The sequence below is a fragment of the Hyaena hyaena genome, unplaced genomic scaffold (genome assembly GCF_003009895.1).
Source record: "Hyaena hyaena isolate Hyena2069 unplaced genomic scaffold, ASM300989v1 scaffold_2, whole genome shotgun sequence".
In the NCBI taxonomy this organism is placed as follows: domain Eukaryota; kingdom Metazoa; phylum Chordata; class Mammalia; order Carnivora; family Hyaenidae; genus Hyaena; species Hyaena hyaena.
Window position 1 is genome coordinate 7163032 of NW_024080634.1, and position 12271 is coordinate 7175302.

The 12271-nt window shown below is 42.6% G+C and overlaps 1 pseudogene; it reads right to left on the reverse strand.

Moving 5' to 3' along the window:
• Nucleotides 1-6006: 6006 nt before the first annotated feature.
• LOC120229241 lies at nucleotides 6007-6561 on the reverse strand (annotated as a pseudogene).
• Between the last annotated feature and the right edge of the window lie 5710 nt (nucleotides 6562-12271).

Here is a 12271-nt window from a genome sequence, read left to right on the forward strand (position 1 = left end):
GCTGCTGCGTTATAACAATGAAGAGCTGCTATGATTGAACTTGTAGGTACATGTGATCATTTGATGAAAATACAAAAAAAAAAAAAAGAAAAGAAAAGAAAAAAAACGCGAATGGATATTCAAACTTTTCTTCTCCTCAAAAACCCAAGTGGTTACAGCCCAGAGTAGGAGCCTCGGGTAAGCCCTCCTTGGGTACTAGGAAGACTAGAAATGCTACCAGCGTAGGTGTTATATTTCAAGGGGAAAGGAGATCTGGAACGCCCCCGGGTCTTAAGTCCAGGGACACACCTGGGGCTATCTGGCTTCCGGGAGAGATTTTATTTATGGACCAACGGCTGGAGTAAGGGGGATTCTTTAAGGAGGGAGAGCTGCCCCGTTTTCTTCACAAACAGAGAAAAATCATTTCTCTTTCTGCCACATCTATGGGCTAGTAGGCCACCTGTGGAGGAAAGATCCCCATAAATTGTCACCACGCTGCGTCTCAGGCCAACACTGAGGCAGGGACAGACATGTATTCTTTACTACAAAGTATTTAATAAGAAACCCGAGTCTGACCCAGAGCATCTCGTGTTTGCATTTAGGATAAAATGAATAAAAATAAATACTAACAACACAACAGTAGAGTACAGTGTCTCTGCTACCTCATTTTGTCTTCATGGCGGACATTTTTTTTCCCCTAGACACCTCTCCTGCAAAATTTCCCCTAGATCTCATCAAGAGCAGCTGGGTTATCAACCCAATCCTGGCCGGGAAGGTGTGTCTCTGGCACTTGTAGCTTCTCTATTGGTGGCAGGGTCCATCAACAAGAGGAAGGAACTGAGCAGTGGCTGCTCTCCAGGCAATCAACTTCATTGCCATGTATAGTGGATATCAAAGGTGACATGTGTAGTCTTCCAACAGAGTCTATGTTTTTAGTCAATTTTAGAAAATTTATTACTTTTTGTTCACAGTCAACAATACTGAATTTTATTACCCTTTCCAATTCAATTTGTATTACATTGAAAATTACATGAGCGAAAGTTACGCTGATGGCAGAATACAATATTGATGGAGACAGAGGCAAGGCAGTTACTCCTCTGGAAAATGTCCAGGCTGGTCGCAATCCTTCTGCGCTCCGAGCTTGCCAAACCAAGCCAAGGATCTACTTTCTCTCATGGCAGTTGCTTTCTGTGTGTGCCTAAGGTCAGTCCACTAATCTAGGACTAGCTTCTAGCAATTAAAGTACCATTACTGTGTAAGAGAGACATATATCTTTCTATCAGAACAAAATAGTTCACCTAATAGATTATTCATTTAGGCACTCAGAATGGTGCTATCATTGAAGGATATGTCAGGGCTTCCTTGTTCTCTGACTCTTTAAAAAATTTTTTTTTACAATTATTTATTTTTGAGAGACAGAGCATGAGCAGAGGAGGAGCAGAGAGAGAGGGAGACACTGAATCTGAAGTAGGCTCCAGGCTGTGAGCTGTCAGCACAGAGCCCAATGAGGGGTTCAAACTCACAAACTGTGAGATCATGACCTGAGCCAAAGTCGGACGCTTAACCGACTGAACCACCCAGGAACCCCACTCTCTGACTCTGATCAGCAGCCCATGCAGATCACCAGGTTTATGTTGCCCGTGGCAATGCCCTTTCTCACAGGGGAAGACTAGCGAAGGTTTCATGCCTTCTCTGCAGAACGAAAACAAAGACGCTGGTAACCTAGGACACACACACACACACACACACACACTCCCCATATTCCAAGCCACCAAAGAGAAGAGCTTTGCTGTGGCCTGATGTATTCAGTTTGAATATATTCTAAAACTTCCCAGTTTCTTTCCCCCTTATTCCTTACATCTGAATATAGTACACCGACTGTAATCCGGACAGATCAGAAGCGAATGGACTATTGTCTCCCTTTTCTTAAAAACATAATTCTTTTTTTAAAAAAAATTTTTTTAATGTTTTATTTATTTCCAGGAGAGAGAGAGAGAGAGACAGCGTGAGCAGGGGAGGGTCAGAGAGAGAGGGAGTCACAGACTGAAACAGGCTCCAGGCTCTGAGCTGGCAGTCAGCACAGAGCCCGACGCGGGGCTCGAACCCACGAACCGCGAGATCATGACCTAAGCGAAAGTCGGACGCTTAACCGACTAAGCCACCCAGGTGCCCCCTTTTTTTTTTTTTTTTAATTTTTTTTTAATGTTTTATTTATTTCCAGGAGAGAGAGAGAGAGAGAGACAGCGTGAGCAGGGGAGCTTAAAAACATAATTCTGCTCACACAACTTAATTTAAAATTTATTCTTGGATGCTTCATATTGTGTTCGGAAGCTCCTGAGACCTGTGGGTTTTGTTTTAGAATTCTCATTGCTAATGTTAAGTGTCTCCCAAATGAAATTCAGGCTGGTGGTCAGGTTTGAGGCTTTAGCTTGGATATTGTCTCCCTCTCTCCCTCTCCCTCCCTCCCTCTCACCCACTCCCTCTTTTCTTCTCCCTTTCCCTTTCCCTCTTCCCCTTTCTCCCTCCCTCTGCCCCTCACTCTTTCCTTTCCTCTCCCTCCCCTTGAATAGATTTCTTTCTCTTACCCTTTAACTGATTTCTCCTTGATATCTCTCTAGTAGCCCAGGCTCAAATTCACCTGCTAAACGTCTTTTGCAGTTCTAATTAGTTTCTACAGTATCACATTTTATAATTATTGCTCACCAACTGTCCGTGTGCTGACTTAACTGACCGCCACCCAGGCACCCCCGTGTGCTCACTTAGACACACTCCTGACTATATGCTACAGGATGAAGTAATGAATGCCAGTTCTAGGCCAGAACTTTTTTAAAAATTTATTATTATTTTTAAATGTTTATTTGTTTTTGAGACAGAGTGCAAGCAGGGAAGGGGCAGAGAGAGAGGGAGACACAGAATATGAAACAGGCTCCAGGCTCTGAACTGTTAGCACAGAACCCAACACGGGGCTCGAACCCACAAACTGTGAGAGCATGACCTGAGTCGAAGTCGGATGCTCAATCGACTGAGCCACCTCGGCACCCCTAGGCCAGAACTTCTAAGAGCTGGTGTCTGACTCTCCTGCTTTTTCTCCCAAGTGGCCATGGGTGCCATGTCTTCCAGAGGGTGAAGAAGCATTGAGTACTGGTTATATAATTAAATTTCTCATCGTTTGACTAGTTTTATGTGCATCTGTAGTCAAATATACTAAAATGCTTTATTACATCAAGCCTAACCGCTAATCATAATGTATCGATCTAATCTTTTAATGGTTGTATAATGCAATTATTCTTAGCAGATATCTAGTTAATGCCAAAGGACATTTTCTGCTCATAATTGAAAATATTTCTGGTAGAAGGGTTGGATAAATATTTAAGCGGTAAGTGGTTTCTTTGATTTGTTTTTGGCTCTCCTCCATAATTGTTAGATTTCTACTTAACATTCTGGGCTGTCTGTAAAGAGTCATGAGTTACAAGAGCTTAAGAGTGAGCTTCTTTCAGTTGAGATTATGATTCATCAATAAAAATGTTACATGCTAATAGTTTCTAGATTGATTACATCACATAAAAGACCACATTAGACTGCAATCATCTATAACTACATCATATAGTATGAAGCCCTTCTTGGGCCAAAAGGTGACAGTTTCCAATTTTCCCAAATTATTGCATGATATCCTTTCACCTAAATCATTGCTCTTTACCGGGAAGAAAAGAAAATCTCAATGGTTAGCTTATTATCCAAAGTTGTATCACTATGTTTATTGGTGGACCTATACAAAGTTCTTTTTTTTTTTTATCCTCAGTCCATCAAAGATAATAGAACTAGATTTGCTGAATTGTTTGGAGAGATGAAACATGAGAAAAATAAACAGTGACTTCTGTCGTTTGCTTTCAAGAATCTTCATTGGGCCATTGCACTGTGACTGAAAACTCGTTAGGAATAGTGTTTCCGAAGATTAGACTTTGTAAGGCAGCTGACAGAGTACAATGTTTCTTCTATCTTATCATATTAGAATAAATTAATAACATTACTGGCTGAAGTAAGAGAAACAAACACTCATTGAGTGTTTAATCACCCTTCATATTTGGACTCATAATTCTCCATCAGATCATTGGCCTCAGCAGCTGGCTCATTTCCGCATGGGTGATTCTTGCCTCAGTGCCTTCCTGTGGTATACTTACCTTTCTTTTATGCCTCATTTATGGCTATTTTCTCGCTAAAGTGGCAGAGCTGAGCTGTCACTGTGGGGATCAAATGGTTGCAAATCTTAAAATATTTACTATCTGGCCTTTACAGAAAATGTTTGCCAACCACTGGTTTCGATAAAATTCATGGGTTCTAGAGAAAATGATATTCTTAGATTCACTGTGTTTTTGTTTTCATGAGATACCACAACATTTCCCCCCATGATCTGCCACCTTTCTAAATCTCAGTCTGAAACAGGGGCGCCTGGGTGGCTTAGTCGGTTAAGCGTCCGACTTTCGCTTAGGTCATGATCTCGCGGTTCGTGGGTTCGAGCCCCGCGTCGGGCCCTGTGCTGACTGCCAGCTCGGAGCCTGGAGCCTGTTTCAGTCTGTGACTCCCTCTCTCTCTGACTCTCCCCTGCTCACGCTGTCTCTCTCTCTCTCCTAGAAATAAATAAAACATTAAAAAAAAATTAAATCTCAGTCTGAAACAAATAAGTCTCCTCACCATGGAGCACGTTGTTTCTAATTCATTTAGTCTTATTTCAGGTTAAGAGAGGAGATGGATGTCTAGTTATCACTGTGTTGAATACTATGCAAATTCTTAAAGCATGCAACAAAAGTACCATGTTTTAGTTTGCAAAACAGCTCATCTGGGGTCAGAAGAGGGGAAGGAGTTTTGATGCACTTTTTTGGAATTAGGTTCTGAATATCACTGAGTCATAAGGCAGGCCACCCCATTTTGCCTTTGCTGGAAAACAGCGAGCATCGCCAAGAAGCTGTCAGCACCTCTTTTTCCTCCCCCCACCCCAGCAAACTTAGCCTAATTCAAACAGCTCAATTCCAACATCTATACTCAAGCTCAATATTTCTCAGCTTTCTCTTTACCCTGTGAAAAAAAGAGCTGCTGATTTAAACAATGAATCTGATGGCTAACTCTAAAAATAATTTTCTCCTCTTAAAGTCCTTTACAAATTATCTCCTCTTATGATCACCTTTTGTTTTATGCTGGGTATCAGCAAGTGACATGAGTTTAGAAGGGGGTCTGGAAAACAAGTAGTTCCAGGGACTTCAGCCATCTTGATGGAAGAGATATTCAATGTGCCACAGGAGGCCAGAGCTTCTTTGAGCTGGGGGAGAAATGGCTTCCTTCTATCTTCTGCTGTCTGAAGAAACCCTATGAAGATGGGTGTGGAGTGATGGGTTTAAGGAAGAGCTTGTTTGAAGGACAATGTTTCTCTGGAAAGGACTGGAAAGGATCTCTAAGGATGATTGGGTGAATTCTAATCTTGAAAGTTCTCTCAACATAAGATCCCAGCCATCTGCCTTAGAAGGTTTGCCTATAGGGCCACCTGGGTGGCTCAGATGATTGTATCCAACTCTTGATTTCAGCTCAGGTCATGATCCTAGGGTCATGGGATCGAGCCCTATGTAGGACTCTGCCCTGAGCGTGGAGACTGCTTAGGATACTCTCTCTTTCTCCCTCTCTCTCCCTCTCTCTCTTTTCTTCTCTCCCTCTCCCCACTCACACATGTGTGTGTTCTCTCTCTAAAATAATAAAATAATAAAATAATAATAATAATAATAATAATAAAAGATTTGGCAGTAGACTTTTTTTTATATGTGCAGTCATTTGATTTATAAAAAGATGCAACAAAATTCAAAATGATACAAAATATCAATTTCAAAACAACATCAAACAATGAGTGTATTTAACCATACTCAGCTCATAACAAAGCAAATGGGTAAGGAGAATAATTCATGCTACAGTGTATTGCTCTATGAACTGGCAACAGAAAAAGTTGGTAAAGGAAGGCACAGGACCTCTATCTTTAAAGTGTTAGAATTAGAACAGAAAGGCTCCATAATCATATGGCATCCACTCAAAGTTGTACCTATGGTTAGAAATGTACATGATGGGAACTCCAGGGATCTTCCGGATCCTTCGTTTAAGGTCCTGGTCAACTGTGGCCACAATGTAACACTTGTCTGAGTTACTCTCTGTACTAAGCAGTCGTCTGCATAGGTTCCTTTGTGTGTGCATGGTAATCGTTCAAATCTTGGGTCCTTGGCAATCCTTAGAGCCACTTGATACTTTTGACCCAATTTCTCAATTTCAGCCATTACAGTCAGTTATACAAGGGATACCCTTGGCATACAGACAGTCCATCATTGATTGTACTAAATCGAGTTTGGCTTTAATGGAAAAGTTGATAAAGTTGATATCAACCAGGATGTGGTAAGGCGGGCCCAGCTGTGTGTTATATTGGAAGAATAAGCATGAAGGATGTTGGGGGACTTCTCTTTCCTTGAGTGCACTGGGATCTTTCTTTTCTTTCTTTTTAGGTTTCAATCTATCCTTCTCTTTAAGCCTCTGATCTCGGAGTAACTGCTGTTCCATACTGTGTCCTGACTTCCAGGGCTTTGGTGGCAATCCTTGGCATCCCTTGGTTTATGGAAGCATCACCCCAATCTCCGCCTGCATCCTCACGTGGCATACTTCCTGTGTGTGCTTCAAATCATGATTGTTTTCAAAAGGTACCTTGGGGGTCAGTGCTCAAGCAGAAATAACTGAGTCGAGGTGGATATCGGTTGTCATCTGATTGGCAAGAGACCGTGCAAACTTGCTTTAACCTCACCAGGGGCTTTCTCGACTAGTGGGCTCAGAATGCCTCCCAACACTTAAATACAGAGAACAAAATGAGGGTTGCTAGAGGGGTGTTAGGTGGGGGAATAGGCTAAATGGTGATGGGCATTCAGGAGGGCACTTACTGGGATGAGCACTGGGTGTTGTAGGTAAGTGATGAATCACTGGATTCTGCTCCTGAGACCATTATTACACTATATGTTAACTAACTTGGACTTAAATGAAATAAAATTTTTAAAAAATATCCAAAGAAAACAAACAAACAAACAAAAAGATGGATTGGGGTGGGCTCTACTCAATTGACTGGTGTCATTACAAGAAGAGGGAAATTTGGACACAGCGCAGACACCCAGAGGAGGGCTCCACCGGAAGACAGAAGTAGATGTTGGGATGATACATCTACAAGCCAAGGAATTCCAAGGATTGCTGGTAATCACCAGAAGCTGAGAGAAGCATGGAAAACCTATCTCCCTCAGAACCTCCAAAACCAAGTCAACCTGCCGACTCTTTGATTTGGGGCTTCTAGTCTCCAAAACTGTCAGAGAATACATCTCTGCTCCTTTAAGCCACCCAACTATGGTAACTTGTTCAGCAGTTTTGGGAAACTAAGACACTAAGGGTTACGTTCACACTAGTAGTCACCTTCCAACCCAGGGATCATGTCTGTCCCGTTGGCAAGGAGCCAAGGTGTCTCTGTGCCATTTTACTTAAAGATCATTACATCTGGACAACTCAGTCCACTGTCAAAGGCTCAGTCTAGAGCCACCAAACTGAAAGTATCCATACACACCCATCCCCACCCTGATTTTAAGAAAGTCTACTGCCGGGCGTGAACATGGGGAAGCAAAAGAAAGCAAGAAAGTATGCAACCATGAAGAGAATGCTTAGTCTCCGAGATCAGGATTCTGTGTCTTCCTCTCTCTCTGCCCCTCCCCTGCTCATGCTCTGTCTCTCTCTCAAAAATAATAAATAAACATTAACAAAAAAAATTTTTTAAAGCATGTCTATTCTATTGTAACATCACCAAGTCAAAATTATTATTTAAAGACATTTTGCTCATTTGTTAGATAAAAAATTATATTTCAATTTGAGTGAGGCAGAAAACATTTTAGGCTAAATGCTCATGTATGTTTCTGGTTCTGATTCTGTTCCTGTCCATTTTACATCCAGTTGTAACCACGTCAGGGATTCCAAGTATCACGATTTTATCTGTGATATTTCTTTTTCTTTTTTTTTTTTTTTAACATTTTTTATTTTATTTTTGAGAAAGACAGAGTAGGGGAGAGGCAGAGAGAGAGGAAGACACAGAATCTGAAGCAGGCTCCAGGCTCCAGGCTCCAGGCCCCAGGCTCAGAACTTTCAGCACAGAGCCTGATGTGGGGCTCGAACCCATGAACTGTGAGACCATGACCTGAGCTGACGTCAGCCACTTAACTAACTGTACCACTCAGGCACCCCATCTGTGATATTTCTGATACACATCTTGTCCTTTAACATTTTGTTTATTTTTGAACATATGGACAATTCAAACTCTTATGAGATAATTAAAAACAATTTAATGTTTATTTTTTAGAGAAAGGGAGAGAGGGAGAGACAGGGCGTGAGCTGGGGAGGGGCAGAGAGAGACACACACAGGATATGAAGCAATCTCCAGGCTCTAAGCTGTTAGCACAGAGCCCGGCACAGGGCTTGCGTTCATGAAGTGCGAGATCATGACCTGAGTTGAAGTTGGATGCTTAACCAACTGAGCCACCGAGGTGCCCCAAGATATATTTATATTTTAATTTGACTTCTCTCAACATTTTTTTAAACTCAGAAGTTCACTTTTTTAATCACAAGATGAGGTACATTTCCCCCCCAGGCTTTTCATTACTGACTTTTTTGAACCAGGAATTTCTTTTGAAGCATAGTGTGAGGTTGGGATGGTACCTCAACATAGGGGTGAGGACTCCTTTCAGTCATGCATGCCAGCCATTTTGAGAATTCTGATAAATTCAACTGTCTTCATTTCTCTCCTTTCCAAGGAGATTTGCCTCCAATGCCCTCAGCGATGGGAGTTCCCCCTGGCTTTCCGGCTGGCCCAGCACTTCATGTGGTCCTGGGGAGGAGGCTGCTCCCCAGGCTAGATCCCCTCTGACATCATACAGGTGCTGGAAGCTCAGGTGGTGTCATGGAAGACTGTGGCAACCATATGTGAGCCTGCAGCTCACAGCTACTAAAATGAGAGCTGGATTTATGAACACTATAAATCAAAACTTTTCGTTCTCAGTCATTCTTTAATGGAGCAGAACAGTGTTTGCAGAATTTGTGGGACTCCAAGCAGAAGAATTTCTGATTGAAAATCCCAATTTTCTATTAAGGCAATGTAAGTAGTGACATATTTCTTGTATGCTCCTGCCCATTTTCATAGGTCCCTAATGTTTCCAGATTTGCTAAATACTGAAGTTGGACCTACTTGTTTTTAAGATTTTATTTTTAAAATGATTATATTCCTAAAGTTTTTGATGTTTATTATTTATTTATTTGTTTCTTTATTTTGAGAGAGAGAGACAGTGTGAATGAGGGAGGAGCGGGGGGAGATACAGAATTTGAAACAGGTTCCAGGCTCTGAGCTGTCAGTGCAGATCTCTCCACAGGGCTCGAACTCACGAACTGCAAGATCATGACCCGAGCCAAAGTCGGACACCCAAACGACTGAGCCACCCAGGCATCCCCAAATAATTACAGATCCACTGGAATTTGCAAAGACAGTGAAGAGAGATTCCATGTAGACTTCAACCAGTTTCCCCCAATGCTTACCTCTTGCATAACTATTGTCCGATATCAAATCCAGGAAACTGACATCGATACCATGGGCATGCTGTTCTTTGCTGTTTTACCACGTGTGTTACTGCGGCCACCACCCCAATCAAGGTACAAAATTGTCCCATCCACCCAGAGATCTCCCTCATGCTCTCTCTTGATCGTTACGTCTCATTCCTCTCCCCCAGCCACAACCTTTGCAAACACTAGTCTATTCTCCACCTCTGTGATTTTGTTATTTCAAGAATGTTACCCAAATGAAATCATACAGTATATGATCTCTTGAGATTGGCCATGTTCACTCAACATCCCACCCTTGAGATCCTTCCAAGTTGTTAAATGTACCAACATTTCACTCTTGTTAATTGCTGAGGAGTATTCCATGCTGTGAACCTACCAGTTTGTTCAACCATTCACCTATTCAGGGACATTTTGGTGGTTTCCAGTTTGGGGCTACTATAAATAAAACTGCTATGAAAATTAAAGTGTGGCCAGCTTTTGTGTGGATGTAACTCTTCATTTTTCTGGTTTAAATGCCCAGGGATTCTACTACTGGGTTGCAGGGGAAGTGTAGGTTCAGATTCTTGGATAAACTGCCAGATCATCTTCCAGAATGGTGGCATCATTTTATATGCTCACTTGCAGTGTATTATCTGCCTGGTTTCTCCACATCCTCTCCAACACCGGGTATTGTCACTACTTTCTCTTTTGGCTGCTCTGGCAGGTGTATGGTGATATGTCTTCCTGGTCTAATTTGAATTTCCTTGAGAGTCAATAATATTGAACATTTTGTCCTGTGCTTATTTGCCATCTATGTAGTCTCTTTGGTGAAATGTCTCTTCCCGTCTTTGGTTTATTTTCTAAGTGGATTGTTTGCTTTCTTACTGTTGAGTTTTGAGACTTCTTTATATATTCTAAACACGGATCCTTTGTCAGGTATGTGGTTTATGGATGTTTTTCTCACTGACTTCAGTTTATCTTGTCATCACTTTACTGGGGACTTTCACAGAGAAGAAAGTTGGAATTTTAATGATATTATTTTATTGATTTGTTCTCTTAGGCATCATGTTTTTGAGATCATGTCTAGAACTCTTCGCATATCCCTAGGTCATGAGGGCTTTCTACTCTTATCCTCTAAAGGTTTTATAGTTTCACATTTCACCTTTAAACCTATGGTCCTTCTGGGTAGGTTTTGCATACGGTGTGAGCTGTAGTTGGGGTTCATTTTCCCCGTCCATGGAACCCAAGCCGTTCTAGCACATTTGCCGAAAAGACCATCCTTCCTCCACTTAATTGCTTTTGCACTTGTATCAAACGTTTTGAATTTTGCCTCTTGTAGAGCACACAGCCAGCAGTTCAAAGTCAGGTGTGATGAAACCATCAGTCCTGTGGTCTGACACATCCCACCCAGGGACAAGCCGCACCGGGGCTCAGTGGTAGTCCTCTGTATACTCTTTCTGGTGGTCAGTGTGTCATGGAGAGAACCTCGCATCAAGAACAAGTTATTAGCAAAGCTGACTACAACAGGCAATTTACTGGCAGGCTGAGCAGAGAGAGAGAGAGAGAGAGAGAGAGAGAGAGAGGGACAGAGAGAGAGAGAATTACTGTCTATAGATGGGAGAAAACATTGTTACTGAAACGCACTCCCTGAGATACAAGAGGCCTATGAGGTCGTCAAACAGCCAGCTTGGGAACACTTGGTAGGTTCAGAAAAACACTGGTGCATGTGAACCAGTGTTCAGGATGTAGCTTATAACCAGTGAGCTTTTTTCTACCTTAACAATGAGTATACTCCTGATTTGGAAACAATAGAACTGTGGTTTGAAAATGCTTCTCTCGGGGTGCCTGGATGGCTTAGTCGGTTGAGCGTCTGACTTTGGCTCAGGTCATGATCTCACAGCTCGTGGGTTCGGGCCCCGTGTCGGGCTCTGTGCTGACAGCTAGCTCAGAGCCTGTGGCCTTCCTCGGATTCTGTGTCTCCCCCTCTCTCTGACCCTCTCCTGCTCACGCTGTCTCTCTCTCTCTCTCAGAAATAAATAAAAACATTAGAAAAAAAAAAAGAAAATGCTTCTAATCCTAAGGTCTCCCCAGAGAAGTGACAAAAAGAAGTAACTCCAGTCTTCTTTGCACAATGGATAAACTGATGTCAAACTCAAGAGCAGGATATAGCTTTATTTGCTTCAGTCATGGGACCATGGATTTTCTGAGTCATAAGCTGAGGCCGCCATAACATGAACTTCCACTTGGGAAATCACTCCTTCAAATGAGGCTGCGGTTGACTTCTAGAGGCCCCTTCTAGTTGGCTTCTGCTCCTTTGCACACATACCCTGCTCTCAACTTGGGGACACAGGACTGCTGTATAGGGGCAGGAATGGTCGACGTAAAGGGCCTGCTTATTTTCTGCTGAGGGATTTGTCTGAGTGTAAAACAAAATGGCTCCCGTGGCCAGAGCACTGCCGGCTCCATGGAAACCACCACCAGCCTCTTGCCCAGACCCAGACTGAATGTCTGTTTAAAACAGACTCTCACCGGGGCGCCTGGGTGGCTTAGTCGGTTAAGCGTCCGACTTTCGCTTAGGTCATGATCTCGCGGTTCGTGGGTTCGAGCCCCGCGTCGGGCTCTGTGCTGACTGCCAGCTCGGAGCCTGGAGCCTGTTTCAGTC